The sequence below is a fragment of the Macaca fascicularis genome, chromosome 6 (genome assembly GCF_037993035.2).
Source record: "Macaca fascicularis isolate 582-1 chromosome 6, T2T-MFA8v1.1".
NCBI lineage: Eukaryota > Metazoa > Chordata > Mammalia > Primates > Cercopithecidae > Macaca > Macaca fascicularis.
This window is the reverse complement of record NC_088380.1, coordinates 101,273,523-101,292,921: the sequence shown is the minus strand read 5'-3', so window position 1 is coordinate 101,292,921 and position 19,399 is coordinate 101,273,523. Positions and strand designations below refer to the sequence as shown.

Sequence of the window (19,399 nt, the reverse complement as noted above, 5' to 3'; positions counted from 1 at the left end):
ATAGCCGGGGGTAGAGGATAACATTATTGAAAGAGAGAACAGAACTGGCCTCAGCAACAAGAAGTAAGGAGATGCAGGGTCAAGCAGCCGTGTGGTTCCATCACACTCAACATTCACACCAAGCGGAGCACAGGCAGGACCAGCGGATGGGGGAGCCATAGTGGAGGGTCTCTGGGGTGGAGGCCCTCTGGATGGGCAAGATTCTCTACCTAAAACTCCAATAGAAGATCTACACAGCAGTAGTTAAAGAAAACACACACTAAGAAAAAGGCCAAAATAAAAATAGGACACCAAGTTTGGTCAGCCGGGTCCCACAAGCCAGTAGGTAAGAAAGCCCAGGAGGGCCCACCAGAGGAGCTGGGGGTGGGTTCCTGCCTGCAGGGGGCCTGGGACACCCCATTCCCACAGACGAGGACCCAAGCTTTGGGGAGAAAGCTGTCAGAGTCACCAGTGAGCTCTTCAGAGCTGGAGCCACAGAGCAGGGGAGGAGCGCTGGCCACGTCCCTGTGTAGGCTCAGAAGCTGGGGTGGGGGCACACCCCCAGGGGCCGATACAAACAGTGGACCGCGAGTCCTCCTCCTGTCCAGAGGATGCTCAGCTCCCAAGAGACCACCAAAGTCTGGAACCCAGGGACACACCACCTGACCCTCATGCCCAGGCCTCCTGGACCACGCAATGTCCAGTACAGGCAGGCAGTCTGGGCTTGGGGCCAGGACAGGGGTGGATGGTCCTGCTAGGCAGGCCTCCTTCTCCCTATCAGCTGTGCTGGTTGCACTGTAGTTTTGTTCTGGCAACATATTGCTGCCCACTTTGGCCACACCAGTCCCCGGCTCCCTGGCTAGGCCCAGTGCTGTCCAACCCACCTACCCAGGCCTCACACACCCAGTGCCCACCAGACTCCCGTCAGCCAGGAGGACCCATGCTCACCCCCTGAAGTATCCGTGGGAACCTGCATCCGACAGGGACCCACAGCTCAGGGCCAACCTCCATGGGGCCTTTTGGTTGTGGTGGTAGGGGCGGGGGGGAGTTGACCTCCAGCCCTCCCATCCTGGCCACTGTGTTCTGTGGGGATCATTCAGTCCTGGGAGCTTCCTAGGGACCCCAGAAGGAAGAGAACAGGGTGGTCATGGCGGCCTCAGCCCCAGGCTCTGGGCCCGAGTGCAAGAGTCTTTCGGTTCTGGTTTGATCTGGGCAGTAACAACAGGTCAAGTCATTCACACAAGGATTGGCTTCAATATAATGCATCAAGGGACTGTGGAGGACACAGATCAGCCTCCAGGCCAGTTACACCTGGTGGCTTCGCCAGTGCAGGCTAGGGAGTGGAAAAGCTAACCCCTGACCTCCCCACCTACCCTGCCCACCAGATGCCAGTAGCGGCCAGGGATCCCTGACTTCAGGCAGAGGCAGACAGCACAGTTGATGCCTCCTTTGAGCCCATCCCAGGGCCCACAGGGCCTGGAGAAACCTGGCAGGGGCTGAGTTAGGAGAATCTGGCAGGGAGATGCCAAGTGAAGAATGTGAGGGACTGGCTATGAGGGGCACTAGGGCACAGGGTCTGCTTCCCCTGGGGAGGTGGCAGTGAGACATATAGTAGCCAAGCCTCCGCAGGCCCCACCCTGCTGCCAGGCACACGTGGCGCCCATACCCACCCCAACGGCTGCAGGAAGGTTCTTCATCAACAAAAGGGGAGGATGCACCCACACCCACATAGGCATTGGTGCCCACACACATCAGAGAAGAAAATTGCTGCTGTGCCCAAGGTGTGGGGAAAGGGGCAATGTCCCCTTCCTCCCCATGGTGGGTCCAAAATTACCCGCTCCTGCCAGCACCCCCACCCCCAACTCCACAAGCTGCTGACCTCCACCACGGTGCCATGCCATGTGCCAGGAACAGCTCAGCGGTACATCCCAAAGGGTGCTATCCTGGCGCGGCTGTGCTGGGCAAGTGACATGTTTCCTAGTCACAGAGGTTTTCTTTCTTTACTGCTCACCGGCCCTGTGCCTCGGTTTCCCCCACTGTGGCACAGTGTAAAAATCCCATCTTGAAGGCTAGGAACCCAGGAAGATCACCACACCTGGTGAAATGGTGGGTGACACTCCCTGCCTTGGACCTCTTGCTCCAGGACTGATGTCCATTGGGACATGGCCAGGCCAGCATTCTGGGGAGGGCTGCATTCCTTGCCTGGGGAACCTTACTCCCAGTTAGGAATCACTGGAGTTGAGGCCCCTAATGAATTGGGGGAGGCACAGGGGTAGAATGGAGGTAGCCCCATCATACGGGCCTGTGTAGACCCCAGAAAACAAGCATTGAGTTCAGACTCTCGTCTGAAGCTGGCCACCTGAAAGTATTTGGGGTGTGATGAGGGCCTGGGGTCAGGGAACAAAGTGTTCTGGTTTGGACACGTAGGAGGTTCTCTGCAGCTCTCTCAGGTACAGGGTATGTTGCTAAGTATATGCTTTTAAAAACCCTAGGAGGAGGGGGCACGCAGAAGGGGCCCTGAAGCCAAGGGCATGGTCCAGCCTTTCCACCTCCCCAGCTGAAGACATGCTGGAGGACAATTCTCCAGAGTTTCATAACAAAGAAGAGAAAAAAATAAATCAAAAAGACCTGGAGGATAGGCAAGCTAATGAGGGCTGACTGGGATTACCCTGCCCAATCCTCAAAACAAGCCTTCCCTATCTGTCCTCTGGGCCAGGTGAGGAAACAGGTCACAATAGGACATTCAGACCCTGGGCAGGCAGCTGGCAGCCTGGAGCCCAGGAGGTCCAAACAGACTGTCCCAACCCCAGCCCTCAGCCAGGAGCGGCTCTGCCCACAGCTCATTCACTGGTAAATCAGGCCCACTGGGCTGCCTGCCCTTCCCCAGTCCCCCTCTCTCACCACGCAACAGCCTCCCTGCTCGTGGCTGCCAGACTGCGGATGGCAGTGCACGCCCCCTTCATTCTGGCTTCTCAGCTGCCCACCAGGCCATCCCTCTCTGCCAGGCCACCTGGAGCCTAGCAGTGTGCCTGCAGGGTGGACAGCACCTGGAATACTTGGGCGGGCTTGGCTGGGGGCTGCGGTTCCTGTGCAGGGAGGAGTTAGCGCCCCATCCCATTCCCTGGCCCCATGACCCCTCTGAGAAGACCCTCCACATACTGCCAGGCCTTGACCACCAGTAGCCCCACATCCAGGAGGCATCGACATGTTCACATCTGGTTGGCAGTGGACATTCAACCCTGGGCCAGACCCCTTAGAATCCCAGGTATGAGAGAGCTAGGTGAGGGCAAGGGTGGCAACAGAGTGAAGGGGGCCTGCCCCTCCACACCTGTGGGTATTTCTCGAAAGGTGGAGATGAGAGACTGAAAAAAGAAATAAGACACAGAGACAAAGTATAGAGGAAGAAAAGTGGGCCCAGGGGACCTGCGCTCAGCATATGGAGGACCCGCACCGGCATGGGTCTCTGGAGTTCCCTCACTATTTATTGATCACTATCTCTACTATCTTGGCAAGGGGGATGTGACAGGACTACAGGGTAGTGGTGGAGAGAGTGCCAGCAGGAAAACATGTGAGCAAAGGACTCTGTGTCATCAATAAGTGTAAGGAAAGGTGCTGTGCCTCTATGTGCACGTCGGCCAGATAGATGTTTGACTTTACACCAACATCTCCGTGCAGTAAAGAGCAGTATTGCCGCCAGCATGTCTCGCCTCCAGCCATAAAGTGGTTTTCTCCTATCTCAGTAAATAGAATGTATGGTCAGGTTTTACCCCGAGACATTCCATTCCCAGGGATGAGCAGGAGACAGATGCCTTCCTCTTATATTAACTGCAAAAAGGCCTTCCTCTTCCACTAATCCTCCTCAGCACAGACTTTTTACGGGGGCTGGGCTGGGGGATGGTCAGGTCTTTCACTTCCCACGAGGCCATATCTCAGGCTGCCTCAGTAGGGAGAAACCTTGGACAATACCCAGGCTTTCTTGGGCAGAGGTCCCTGAGGCTTTCCGCAGTGCACTGTGTCCCTGGGTACTCGAGACTGGAGAATGGCGATGACTTTTACCAAGCATACTGCCTGCAAACACATTTTCACTAAGGCACGTCCTGCACAGCCCTAAATCCATTAAACCTTTAGTCAGTACAGCACATGCTTCTGTGAGCACAGGGTTGGGTCTAGGGTTACAGATTAACAGCATCTCAAGGCAGAAGAATTTTCTTAGTACAGATCAAAATGGACTTTCTTATGTCCTCATCTTTCTCCATAGACACAGTAACAGTCTGATCTCTCTTTCTTTCTCCCACACAGAGAGTGTCACCACTGTATGTCAGCCACTGGGGGACAGGCTTCAGCTTACACCCACCTTCCAAATTCCACCCTCTCACCTTGGCAGAAGCTGGCCAGGAATTGGGGCCAATGGATGGGTGGGGTCTGCACACGACACTGTGTTAAGGTCCCCATGATGGCCTCACACATGTGTAGTGGCCCTGCAGTTCCAGGTGCCACACACATGCCATCCCCTGCTTGGGCCCTGATCTTCGAGGAGGGGGAGCAGCAGAACCCAGGCACTGACCCCACAGTGCCACTCACACCCACAGACGATTCTCCAGACAGGCATCAGGTCTCGGTCCTGGCCACCTTCCCCTGCAGGGCCTCAGCTCTTTCCCGGGACTCACGTGGTCTTTCCTCACATGCAGCTCTGCTAGGATGCACTGATCTGTACACAGGGGCTCTGAGGTGACAATGGCCACGATCATGCAGAATGCAAGGGCACAGGCTGGGTGCCCATTGTGGGGACTCTGCAGCACTCCCAGACTATCATCGGGCATGCTGGCCCCCAGGCTTAGCTAGGGCACCAGCGGTAGGAGTGCACTGCTCTGGACTCTGCAGGAGGAGGATAACTGTCACCACATCTTCATGTTCTCCTGCTGGTGTCACTGTGTGTTTCTCATCTCCTTGTTGTAGGATTCAGGGCAGACTCTCTGAACACCTTGAGGGAAACAGCAGAATCCAGCAGAGAAGAGGAGAAAAGCCCAGGTGCAAAGATGAAAAAATGGCAGGTGTGACATGGACCCCCATTCAGATTCTGTATTTAGATGAGGTCTTCCAGAACACCTGCTCTCATTGGATAATACTTCAAATACATATATATATATATATATATATATATTTTTTTTTTTTTTTTTTTTTTTCCAGAGAGAATCTTGCTCTGTAGCCCACACTGGAGTGCAGTGGCAGGATCTCGGCTCACTGCAACCTCCGCTTCCCGGGTCCCGGTTCAAGCAATTCTCCTGCCTCAGCCTCCCGAATAACTGAGATTACAAGCATGCACCACCATGCCCAGCTACTATGTTTTCTTTTTTTTTTTCTTGAGACGGAATCTTGCTCTGTCACCCATGCTGGAGTGCAGTGGCACGATCTCGACTCACTGCAGTTTCCAACTCCTGGGTTCATGCTATTCTCCTGCCTCAGCCTCCTGAGTAGCTGGGACTACAGGCGCCTACCACCACGCCCGGCTAATTTTTTATATTTTTAGTAGAGACGGGATTTCACCGTGTTAGCCAGGATGGTCTCGATCTCCTGACCTCGTGCGACAGAGCGAGGTCACCTGGGCAAAAGAGCAAGACTAAGTCTCAAAAAAAAAAAAAAAAAAAAAGAAAAGAAAAGAAAAGAAAAAGAAAAGAAAAGAAAAGAAAAAGAACAATATAAGCCAAATTCACTCAAAAGAAATAAAAACAAGATGACAAGTCAATGGCACTGAAAACAGAAAATCAACAGAAGAACTCAATAGAACAACAGTTGTTTCTTCATAAAGATCAACAAAATTGGTCACTATCAAGCCAGGCTAACAAAGAAAAAAAGAAATCACACAAATTACTATAAGGTGAGTACAAAAGTAATGGCAGTTTTTGCATTCTTGGAATTTGCTATTTGATACTGGAATACCTTCTTAAATAAATGTGGTTATGTTATTCATCATTTTAATGGGCATTTCTTGCTTTTTATTGCTAATGACTTATTATTTATTTTAGACTGTGGAAATGATGTCAGACAAAAAGCAAATTCAAGCGACTTTCTTATTCGAGTTCAAAATGGGTCCTAAAGCAGGGGAGACAACTCACAACATCAACACATTTGGCCCAGGAACTGCTAATTAATGTACAGCGCAGTGGTTCAAGAAGTTTTGCAAAGGAGGCGAGAGCCTTGAAGATGAGGAGGGTAGTGGGCAGCCACCAGAAATTGATAACAACCAATTGAGAGCAACCACTGAATTCGATCCTCTTACAGCCACACGAGAAGTTGGCGAAGAACTGAATGTCGACCATTCTATGGTCATCCGGCATTTGAAGACAATTGGAAAGTTGAAAAAGCTTGATAAGTGGGTGCCTCATGAGCTGACCAAATATTTTAAAAAGTATCCTTTTGAAGTGTCATCTTCTCTTATTCTGTGAAACAACATTGAACCATTTCTTGATCAGATTGTGACATGCCACGAAAAGTGCATTTCATACAACAGCCAGCTCAGTGGTGGGACTGAGAAGAAGCTCCAAACCACTTCCCAAAGTCAAACTTGCACCAAAAAAAGGTCATGATCACTGTTTGGTGGTCAGCTGCCGGTCTTCTGATCCACCACAGTTTTTGAATCCTGGTGAAATCATTACATCTGAGAAGTATGCCATGCCATTCGATGAGATGCACGGAACACTGCAGCACCTGGAGCCGGCACTGATTAACAGAAAGGGCCCAGTTCTCCACAACACGTGACCACATGTCATACAACCAGGGCTTCAAAAGTTGAATAAATTGGGCTATGAAGTTTTGCCTCATCTACCATATTCACCTGACCTCTTGCCAACAAACTACCACTTCTTTAAGCATCTTGACAACATTTTGCAGGGAAAACACTTCCACAACCAGCAGGATGCAGAAAACGCTTTCTAAGAGTTCATTGAACCCTGAAAGCATGGAATAAACAAGTTTATTTCTCATTGACAAAAATGTGTTCATTTTAATGGCTTCTATTTTTTTTTAATTTTTTTTAGACAGAGTCTCACTCTGTCGCCCAGGCCAGAGTGCAAAGGTGCAATCTCGGCTCACTGCAACCTCTGCCTCCTGGGTTCAAGAGATTCTCCTGCCTCAGCCTCCCTAGAAGCTGGAAGTACAGGCGCCCGCTGCCACACCAGGCTAATTTGTTTGTATTTTTAGTAAAGACGGGGTTTCACCATGTTCACCAGGATGGTCTCGATCTCCTGACCTCGTGATCTGCCCGCCTTGGCCTCCCAAAGTGCTGGGATTACAGGCGTGGGCCACTGCGCCAGGCCAGGTGACTTCATTTTATTAGTTTTATTAGGAATTTAGGTAGAATCAACTTCTGATTAAAGGCTGAATTTCTGTCATTTTGTAGAGAAATGAATAAACTGGACGCTGTGTGGTCAGTGTTTAGATTTGCCCACGGGTTTGTTTAAATCGATGTCATGGATCCTGAGACACAAATACAATTAAGACAGGTCTAGAGACAGGAGAAGCAGAAATAAGTTGACCCAGGAGTACAGTCTCAAGTAGTTCATTAATGAGAAAATGGACATCTGGCAAGAGTCTTTTTACTTTATCCTGGCTGAAAATCCAAATCTTGTTTTATTTTTCCCACTAAAAGTAACTAAAATAATAATGAATTTTATTTGTTCTTGGGTTCTTTTTTCCTTTAATGATTGTGCTGTAACTTTAAATAATGATGTTACTTTTGAGCATTTTTAAAGCATATCTGAAAACGATTGATGTTTATAACTCTCTTTTGGCTTCAAAATAAGATTGTGTTATCACCATTTTGGTAGATGAGGTTGTCTGATGAAAATGATGCGCATGACTGTACCATTCAGTGTACATCTTGCAGTAGTGGACGATTGAAAACATAAAAAAGTGGAATATAAATTAAAAATTAATTTGGTTTCTTCTATTTCTTAATTTAGGATGTTAAACCATGGCTGTAAGGGATTTTCTTGGTGAAAAGAGAAGATCCTCAGAGTCAAAAATGTTCTTACAACTCGGGCTTGATGGCCTTTGAATTAGGAATGGATTGTTCCTCTCTCTGAAGCCTGTTGTCACATGGGTTTTTAATCCTGGCCTTGCTGCTAGAAATCTGTGCTTGAAGTCGTCTCTTTCTGGTGGTAACCTACCACTTAAAAGTCATGACGTGGTGGAACTCAGTTTACTAGACTCTTTAGCCTTTGAGCTAAACTTGGCAACCTCTTAGATGTACACACACCACTTTGTATGAAAGGGTTCTCTAGAATGGTTCTTTGGAGAGAAATATTTTCATGTAATTTTGACAGAGGTGTAAATAAAACATGGTGACTAATAAGTCTTTCACTCTTCATCTGATGAACATAAGAATCTATGCATCCAGATATTATTTTGTATACAAATATTTAATTTGGTGATTGATAATCTCTCTTTGGGGTAGTCACATGGAAAGCTCTTTTAAATTTAACTTTTGCCTTTGGATCTTTTTTGAGAAAAGCCATTGAAGAGCAAAACTAATGTAAACGTCTTGATCATTTAAAAAGCTTACTTGTCCTCGAAAGGAAACACGAGTCATCAGTGAGTATAAACGTAGACAGTTGATTTGTGAATGCTGTCAGCCTCAACGTGCTTGATAATAGATTCTACTGATCTAGCTGGAGTAATTTGATCACTTACTTCCTTATTAATACTAGATCACACAGTGTCTTTCTTATTCCTTCTTCTTTACTTACTGGCATGAGCACAGAGTCCCACTATCTGAAAGAGAAGAGAGAGTTTGGGGGATTATTGGAGGATTCTTAAAAACTTGGTTGGCAATTGGGCAAGATGGCTCATGCCAACCATGAGGGGCAGGTATCACTGAGCCCCATCTAGTGATATGAAAACCAGGGTTCATAGAGGTTAACTTCCTTGCCATGGTCATATGGATGGAAAGTAAAGACATTGAGCTTTGCATTTAGACTCGGACCTAGAGTTGTTCAAACCGTAGTTCTGCTTACTTCACGGAAACGTGGGTTTTTTGAGGGGAGTACAAGCAGAGGAAAGTGGAGAAGTGGATTGCAGTTTGATTCTTAGTGGTCAAGAATGCCACCGGGGGATTTAGACTTTAACCTAATCACATTTATTTATTTCTTCAAATGCTAGCCTTGGAACGTTTTTGAGCACGTGCTTTGGAAACATTCCTCTGGAAAACAGAGAAGGTGAGGGAGGGGAGGGGAGGGTCTGAGATTTGAGGGTTCTGCAGCAGGAGGTTGGGAGACAGAGTAGGGAGCTGGGACAGCAGGTCTAGAAATGAAACTAGGACACGTCCAGACCTCAGGTGGAATTAACTAGAATCTGGTTAGAGAGCCAGAAAGAACAAAGAGAAAAAATACCTCCCAAGTTCCCACCTGGTTGCCCAGGAGGCTGTCATGCGCTTAACAAATAAAGCCTGCCCTTTAACAAACAGAGGAGGGAGGAGGTGTCTGCAGGGAGGCCTACAGACAAAACGTGGAACGAGGCTGCCCTCTTCTGGACAATGAAAGCCGGATGCTGAATCAAAATCCTCATATGCCCAGGACAATTTATCATTATTATTATTTTATTTTCAGAGACAGGGTCTTGCTGTGTTGCCCAGGCCGGAGTGCAATGATCCAATCATAGCTCACTGTAACCTCGATCTCCCAGGCTCAAGCGATCCTCCTGCCTCAGCCTCCTGAGTAGCTGGGACTACATGTGTGTGCCACTACACCCAGTTATTTTGTTTGTTTGTAGACAGGAGGTCTCATTATGTCGCCCAGGCTGGTTTCAAACTCCTGGCTTCAAGCGATCCTCCCAACTTGGCCTCCTAATGTGCTGGGATTACAGGTGTGAGCCATCACACCTGGCCATCAGCACGTTTAAATACACATCCTTATATATATTTAAATATATGTCTTATATATATACATATACATCCATACAGAACGGACCGATGCTGAGATGATACTAACTAGTCAACCAACAAACAACTAGTAACTAATGCCTTGGTAACCAGGTAGGAATTCGGACAAATCTGGTTGTTCAGGGAGAACAAGGGTCTGTCAAACAAGTTGTTACATCTTCTAATGCATCCTATTCAGACTCAGGAGCAGTTTATATTTTGCACAGTCTCTGCCTCTCTGATTCCTTCAGACTTGTCAAGCACAGGAGAAAACCTAGGTAAAGGCCGGGCGCGGTGGTTCGAGCCTGTAATCCCAGCACTTTGGGAGGCCGAGACGGGCGGATCACGAGGTCAGCAGATCGAGACCATCCTGGCTAACACACTGAAACCCCGTCTCTACTAAAAAATAGAAAAAAACTAGCCGGGCGAGGTGGCGGGCGCCTGTAGTCCCAGCTACTCAGGAGGCTGAGGCAAGAGAATGGTGTAAACCCGGGAGGCGGAGCTTGCAGTGAGCCGAGATTGCGCCGCTGCACTCCAGCCTGGGCGACAGAGCGAGACTCCGTCTCAAAAAAAAAAAAAAAAAAAAAAGAAAACCTAGGTAAAAAATAAATAATAAAACACTAGGGAGGCCTCACAATCATGGTGGAAGGTGAAAGACACATCTCACATGGCAGCAAACAAGAGAAGAGAATGAGAACCAAGCAAAAGGGGTTTCCCCTGATAAAACCATCAGATCTTGTGAGACTGATTCACTACCATGAGAACAGTGCGGGGGAAACCACCCTATGATTCAATTATCTCCCACCGGGTCCCTCTCACAACATGAAGGAATTATGGGAGCTACGATTCAAGGTGAGATTTGGGTGGGGACACAGCTAAACCATATCAGACATATTATCTATTGCTACATAACAAACTATGCCCCAAACTTAGGGCTTAAAACCACATCCATTTTTTTTTTCTTCACAGTTTCTGAACATCTCAAATGAAAAAAAAGAGTTATAATATCAAATGTTGTTGCAGATGTGGAACAAGATGTGGGAAAACTTGAAACTCTACTAATAGGAGATACTGAAAAGCCAGACAGCAAGGACACAGAGAGGGAGACAGAGCTGAGCTAAAAGTCCAATCTAAGACAGTACACTACGACCCAGCAATCCCACTGCCAGTGTAGACCAGATAAAAAGAGTTCTATGATACCAAAAGATATGTACGTGTATGTCCCTAGCAGTACTTTCCATTATAGCCCAAACCTGGAAATCATCGAATTATCCATCAACAGTAGAATGGACAAGTGTATTTATACAAGTGTATTCATATAATTTAATGTAATAGACCTATGGGAATTTACTGCTACCCTGAACAGCAAAAGTAAATCTCACAAGCGTAACTTAAGTGAAAGAAGCCAAATCAAAAATCATATATATCATTCCATTCACAAATTTCAAAAACTGGCAAAATTTTTGTATGGCGATGGAAGGCAAAATAACAGCTCCTCAGGATATGGGCTGGGTAATGTTCTGCTCCCAAATCTAATTGTGGATACAAGGGTAGGTCACTGTGTGGATACATGGGTGTGTCACTGTGTGAATTCAGGAGTACACACTTTGATATGTGAGTTTTTTACTTTGTAATATTTATATATATATATATTTAAGAGATGGGGTCTTGCTCTGTCTCCCAGGCTGTAATGCAGTCCAGAACTCCTAGGCTCAAGGGCTCCTCCTGCCACAGGCTTCTGAGTAGTTGGAGAAGCTGGGACTATAGGCATACACCACCACACCTGGTGGTATATTCAGCTATAAATGAATTGGCTGGGTGCGGTGACTCACACCTGTAATCCCAGGACTTTGAAAGGCTGAGGCTGGAGGATTGCTTGAGGCAAAGAGTTCAAGACCAGTCTGGGTGACATAGTGAGACTCCATCTCTAAAAGATTTTTAAAAATAAAATGTACTTAAAATTTAGGAAAGATTTCAGTTGCAAAGGCTAAGTTGAAAAGACAGGAGTAAAAGGGTAATAGACAATTTAGAATATATGGATATATGGCATTTGGTACTTTAATATATATTATTGTTTTTTAATTATTTAATAGTCCATGAGTAGGTTAAATTCCATGAAGACAATAACTGCACCTCATTCATCTTTATAGCCTCTGGATGCCCAGTGTACATTATAAAGTAGCTATTCAGAAAATATATATTTAAAAAAATTGTGAACGTTCTGTTTACAGCAAAGTTCTCTAAACTAAATATAGTGATTGAATACATTTCTACAATAAAAAAATTGCACAACAAAGACAAAAGGCATTTCTGGGCTTATATTGGACAAAATAGGAGCAAGAATAGAGGCAAATTACTCTGTTTCTGTTATCTTAGGATGAAAAGAGTTTGCTTCGATTTATCCAAAATCTTTTTTCTCATCCAAATATGAAAATATTATAAGGCAAATTTTCAGCAATAACATTGTATTAGTCCATTTTCATGCTTCTGATAAAATCATATCCAAGACATGACCATTTACAAAAAAAAAAAAAAAAAGAGGTTTAATGGATTCACCATTCTGCATGGCTGGGGAGGCCTCACTATCATGGTGGAAGGTGAAAGACACATCTCACATGGCAGCAAACAAGAGAAGAGAATGAGAACCAAGCAAAAGGGGTTTCCCCTGATAAAACCATCAGATCTTGTGAGACTGATTCACTACCATGAGAACAGTTCGGGGGAAACCACCCTATCTATGATTCAATTATCTCCCACCAGGTCCCTCCCACAACATGAACGAATTATGGGAGCTACAATTCAAGGTGAGATTTGGGTGGGGACCCAGCTAAACCATATCAGACATATTATCTATTGCTACATAACAAACTATGCCCCAAACTTAGGGCTTAAAACCACATCCATTTTTTTTTCTTCACAGTTTCTGAGGCTTAGGGATCTGGAAGTGACTTAGCAGGGGTTCTGACTCAGGGTCTCCCAAGATGTTGGCTGGGGCTGCAGTCACCTGAAGGCTTGACTGGGCCTGGAAGGTCCACTCTTCAAAAGGCTCACTCACATGGCTGTGGGCTGCAGGCCTACTCACAACTATCCCCAGAGCAGATCATCCAAGAGTAAGAGCAAGCCGAAAGACACCATCACTTTCATGACCTAGTCTCTGACATCACACACAATCACTTCTACATCCTATTTACCACAAACGAGTCACTAACTCCAGCCCACATTCAGGTGGAGGGGAATTATGTTCCATCTTTTGAAAGGAATATTAAATAATCAGTGGATGTATTTTAAATCATCACAGTCCACCATCTGGCCACAAATTATTTCTATTTCTCCCACATGTAAAATACTCTCATTCCTCTCAACTCCTCCCAAAAGTTTCAAACTTGTACAGGATATCTAGGTTTGAAGTCCAGGATGTAATTATTTAAATCAGATCCCAATACAGAGAATTCTTCTCAGGTGTAGTTCTTTTTTTTTTTTTTTTTTTTAATTGAGACAGAGTCTCACTCTGTTGCCCAGTCTGGAGTGCAGTGGTGCAATCTCAGCTCACTTGTAGCCTTGACCCCTTGACCCCTGGACTCAAGCAATCCTCCTGCTTCAGCCTCCCAAGTAGCTGGGATGACAGGCACACACCATAATGGCTGGCTAATTTTTTGAAAGTTTTTTGTGGTGATGGGGTTTCACCATGTTTCTCAGGCTGTTCTCAAACTTTTGGGCTCAAGCAATCATCTTGCCTCGGCCTATCAAAATGTTGGGATTACAGGCATAAGCCACCGTGCCTGACCAGGTGTAGTTCTTTAAGAATAGATCTTCAAGTAGAGTTCCTCTCTGTCTAAAGTCTTGTGGACTAAAGAGACAAGTTATCTGCAATGTCTATCAATTATCTATCACTGTGTGACTAATTACCCCCAAAACTCTGTGATTTAAAACAACATTTATCTCAGTGTCTGTGGGTCAGGAGTTCAGTGGTTTTGCTGGATGAGTCTGACTCAGTGTCATTTCACAACGTTGTAATCTATGTGGGATGCAGTAATCTGAAGGCCTGATTGGGGCTGGAGGATCTGCTTCTAAAAATCCCTCACTGGCATGGTTGTCAGCTGGTGGCCTCCATTCCTTACTATGTGGATCTCTCCCTGGATGGCTTAAATCTTCTCACAACACACAGTTGGGTTTCCTCCAGAGAAAATGATCTAAGAGGAAGCCAGCAACATGGAAACCATGATGTCCTTTATGACCTAACTTTGTGACATGCCATCACCTCTGCTGTGTTCTATTGGTTACTTGGAACAACCCTGATATGACACAATAGAGGACTAGGCAAGAGCATCAATCCAGGAATTTAGGGCTCATGGGTGCCATCTTGGAGACAAGCTAGCACACCTGTAATGCTAGAAGCTGAACCCAGGAGCACCAGCAGAGGCTGTAGATTCTGGTGATGTCTCAAACACTCTTCCTGTGATCTTGATACAGTAACAAAATTTCTGGGTACCCTGAAAATGGAAAGAATAAGTTTCTACCAGGTGAATGATTAGGTGATGATGGTTACTTTGAAGTAACATGAGCCTGGCCGTGCAAATCCAGCAATGTGTTCTTGGAAAAAAATCACTGCCCTTCTCTAGGCCTTGGTTTCCTCAGCTTCAAAAAGTATATAATAATAACTGCTTTGGTCTGGGCGCAGTGGCTCATGCCTGTAATCCCAGCACTTTGGGAGGCCAAGAAGGGCAGACCACAAGGTCAGGAGTTCCAGACCAGCCTGGCCAATATGGTGAAACCTGTCTCTACTAAAAATACAAAAATTAGCCAGGCGTGATGGCTTGCACCTGTAGTCCCAGCTACTCAGGAGGCTGAGGCAAAAGAATCACTTGAACCCAGGAAGCAGAAGTTGCCATGAACCAAGATCGTGCCATTGCGCTCCAGCCTGGGCGACAGAGTGACACTCCATCTCAATAATAATAATAATAATAATAATAATAATAATAATAGCTGCTTTGGTCAGTTCTTACAGGGGTTCAAGGTTACATATGTAAGATACAATTATTAAGCAATTGATAAATGGTAACTATTTTAAAGAATATTGCATATTGGCCGGGCATGGTGGTTCATGCCTGTAGTCCCAGCACTTTGGGAGGCTGAGATGGGCAGATCACAAAGTCAGGAGATCGAGACCATCCTAGCTAAGACAGTGAACTCCTATCTCTACTAAAAATACAAAAAATTAGCCAGGCGTGGTGGCACACATCTGTAGTCCCAGCTACTTGGGAGGCTGAGGCAGGAGAATGGTGTGAACCCAGGAGGTGGACCTTGCAGTGAGCGGAGATTGCACCACTGCACTCCAGCCTGGGCAACAGATCAAGACTCCATCTCAAAAAAAAAAAAAAATGCAAATTTTGTGATATTGCCTGGTAACCATTTGAGTTGATAGACGTATTTCAGTTTTCGGAAAGAAATATTTAAATTAGTAAGAAGGTAAACCTTTCTCATTTAATAACTGATATACCATATTTCATAAAACTAAGAAAATAGAAAAAACCATCCATTGTCCTACAACTCTAATGCAATGTCATCACCGTCTTTCCTTCCAGCTTTCTTTTCCATGCATTTCCCATAACTGAAGTCAGAGTGTACATAAAAGTTTGCTTTTTGCTTCTTTCTCTTTATATCTTAATATAGAAACTTCTAACAGAGTTTGACATGGACATTTGCCCCAGTGTGTCATGCTCAGAGGAATGACTCATAGGTCCTAATGAGAGGTAAGCACTGGAAAAGGAGGGGAAATTCCATAGGTCAGCAAGGCTGCATCAGGATCAGCTGAAGTTCTGAGAGCAGATCTCATGGAGAGAATCAAAAGCTAACTAGGGGAAACAGTAGGAGTCACTAAGAGATTCTGGAAGTTGTCTAGGGATGAAAGTTGCTTAACGACTCTCTGACTCAGTTCATCTTCTATACATCAAAGATGTTACATGTCCCTACCTTTATAGGGCTGCCGGGAGGATTCATGAAGTTCCTGCATGTAAAGTTCCAGGCACAAAGTAAAGATGTTGCTATTAAAATGGTAAGATGTGGCTGGGCGCAGTAGCTCATGCCTGCAATCTCAGCACTTTGGGAGGCCGAGGCGGGTGGATCACGAGGTCAGGAGTTCAAGATAAGCCTGGCCAAGATGGTGAAACCCCATCTCTACTAAAAATTAGCCAGCGTGATGGCGGGCGCTGCTCGGGAGGCTGGGACAGGAGGATTTTTTGAATCCAGGAGGCAGAGGTTGCAGTGAGATGAGATCGCGCCACTGCACTTCAGCCTGGGTGACGAGGTGAGACTCCATCTCAAAAAACAAAAAACAAAACAAAGCAAATGGTAAGATGCAATGCATCAGGGTCTGGGATTTTCCCAAGTGTTTAGCAGCCTAGGAATTCTCAACAGACTTCTGAAACATAATTTATGCCCTAAAATGTTGATGACTAATATCTATGATATAGGAAAGTCTGTCTGGATATCAAGTCAGTGTGGGTTTGATCATTCATTTCAACCATTGGAAACAAACCCCAATGTCTCGAGGAGCCAGGTGGGTCACCTAAGGTTGCAATGGCAGGAGGGTGTACCACCTAGAGAGCACAAGCCCTCCTCAAAAGAGAAGCTGTTTCTGGGTTCATTGTTGCCCTATGTAAGTGTGGACCAGGGTTGCTGTTTGACGTCTACAGAGCATTATTTCAACATTCATCAGATTTAATGCACTATGATACCACATAAGCAAGGTGATGCTACTAGGGTAGGTTTTAGAAATTTACACACACACAAGTCTGCTAAAGTAGTTAGGTTGAAGGATTCCTAGCTCTGGGAGAAAGGTTACATTTTTTGCCTTATCCCTAGCTCCCCAGCTATTGGGGTTATTTGAACTATTTAACCTGACCTGTTGGATTAGTCCATTCTCACACTACTAATAAAGACATACCTCAGACTGGGTAATTTATAAAGGAAAGAAGTTTCATTGACTCACAGTTCTACATGGCTAGGGAGGCCTCAGGAAACTTACAATTATGGTGGAAGGGGAAGCGAACATGTCCTTCTTCACATGGTAACAGCAAGGAGAAGAATGTAAGCTGAGAGAAGGGGAAAGCCCCTTATAAAACCATCAGATCTCGTGAGAACTCACTATCATGAGAATAGCATGGGGTCAATCACCCCCATGATTCAATTACCTCCTACCAGGTCCCTCCCGACTCACATGGGGATTATGAGAACTACAATTCAAGATGAGATTTGGGTGGGGACACAGCCAAACCCTATCACCTGTATTTAATTTATATAATAAAATACATTTAATTTATAAATTAGGTTAAAAGTACACATTGACACATGAAAGGTTTCAAGAAATCCTATACTAGAGCAAAGAAACCCATTTAACTGTATTCAGCCCCTTGTTTCTCACAGTATTTCATTCAAAAGCTTTATTTTCTTTTTCTTTTTTTTTTTTTTTTGAGACAGATTCTCGCTCTGTCACCCAGGCTGGAGTGCAGTGGCCGGATCTCAGCTCACTGCAAGCTCCGCCTCCTGGGTTTACGCCATTCTCCTGCCTCAGCCTCCCGAGTAGCTGGGACTACAGGCGCCCGCTACCTCGCCTGGCTATTTTTTTTTTTTTTTTTTTGTATTTTTTAGTAGAGACGGGGTTTCACCGTGTTAACCAGGATGGTCTCGATCTCCTGACCTCGTGATCCGCCTGTCTCGGCCTCCCAAAGTGCTGGGATTACAGGCTTGAGCCACCGCGCCCGGCCTCAAAAGCTTTATTTTCCATATATAATGTATGAATGCCTTACAGAGCACTCTTTGGAAAAGGATGACCGACTTTTAAAAGGAAGACCCAAACAAACCGGTCAACAGAAACGGAGTGCTGCTCTAGTGCCATGCCCGAGACACCTGCCAATAGTCCTCTGCCACTCGCCATCCCTGCATCAGCATCTGGGACATGGTCATTACACTTGACGGCTTGTCACTCCACCTCTCCTCACTCCTCAGCTCACAGAAAAGAGATTTGTGAAATACCAGCTCTGGTATTGGCAAATATTTGTTTCCCCCGGCACCCTGGAAAATGCATTTTTAAAACTCTTCCTACACTTTCGGTATGGCAGCAGCTTTATCAGTATGTGAAGATAGAGCGATGATGTGGCTTGGATACTTGACATTTTGTATTGTTGCAAAGTGGCAAATTGCGCTGAGCTGTAAATACACTATAAATGGTGTTGTGCTGAATTATAAAGACAATTAGCATATTTCTTCCTTGTTTCTCATTTATCTTTTAGTTTGTAAACATGGAAAGCAGAGTGCGGTAAGCTTTACATGCCTTATCTGTAAAATGAGCACAGTGATACTTACGTTACAGACTTTTGTAAGCCAGAATTTTTAAAATGTTAAACTACCTAAGATAGTATAAAAAACATAGCAGCATCCAATAAATGACAATTCTTAGTATTACCTCCACTCCTCCTGATAACATTAAACTCTTGGAGGATGGAAGAAAGCATGGATGTGAAGCACATACAATCACTAGAGGAAATCAGAGTATTGCAATGTTTGGGGTTCCTTGAAAGTTTTTAAAGCGTGTAAGGGTCCTTAGACATGATCTTTTACAGATGAGAACGAGATGAAATGAGATTGATAAAAATTAATCAATTTGCCCACGTTTTGCACAGGAGCATAAATTACCAGCAGACAACATCTGGATTCCATACTAAGAACAAGCATCTCACTACAAACTTACAAACTGAACATGCCTCATGCCTAAAGTGCACACACCTATTATCAATCTTCACTTTGCATGGTCCCAAAGATTCTGTAACTTTCACAAATTTGCATATGTAATAACAAATTTGAACTTTTGGGCTACTGAGTCATGTGCTGCAAATGTCACCGGTCCTTTGTTTAAGTCTCTGCGTGTATTTCAGTCAACAGGTTTTCTTCATTACGCACTGTGTTTTCTGTCCATCAGGCAGCAAAGCATCAGCGCATCCCACCACCAGATGGCGCCAGACCCACTTGTGGAGGCTCTGGGGTCGCCATCAGCTTGGGACTAGAAGCTGATGAAAAACGAGAAGTTTCATTTCCGGTTTCCATTTAAACGTTCATCCTGAGCCATAAAAGCAGATGAATTAGATATGCCATTATCCTGAATATATATATTTATATTTTATTTTATATATATATAGAGAGAGAGAGAGAGAGAAAGAGAGAGAGAGAGACAGAATCTCGCTCTGTCACCCAGGCTGGAGTGCACTGGCGGGACCTCAATTCACTGCAACCTCCGCCTCCGGGTTCAATCGATTCTCCTGCCTCAGCCTCCTCAGTGGCTGGGATTACAGGCACGCACCACTATATCCGGCTAAATTTTGTATTTTTAGTAGAGACGGGGTTTTACCATGTTGGTCAGGCTAGTCTCGAACTCCTGAGCTCGTGATCCACCAGCCTTGGCCTCCCAAAGTGCTGGGATTACAGGCGTGAGCCACCGCGCCTGGCCTATCATGC

General features: G+C 45.5%; 1 pseudogene; it reads left to right on the top strand.

Annotated features, from left to right (window-relative positions):
- The first annotated feature begins 3,184 nt into the window (after positions 1 to 3,184).
- Positions 3,185 to 18,995, top strand: LOC141406966 (histone-lysine N-methyltransferase SETMAR-like; annotated as a pseudogene).
- Positions 18,996 to 19,399: the final 404 nt, after the last annotated feature.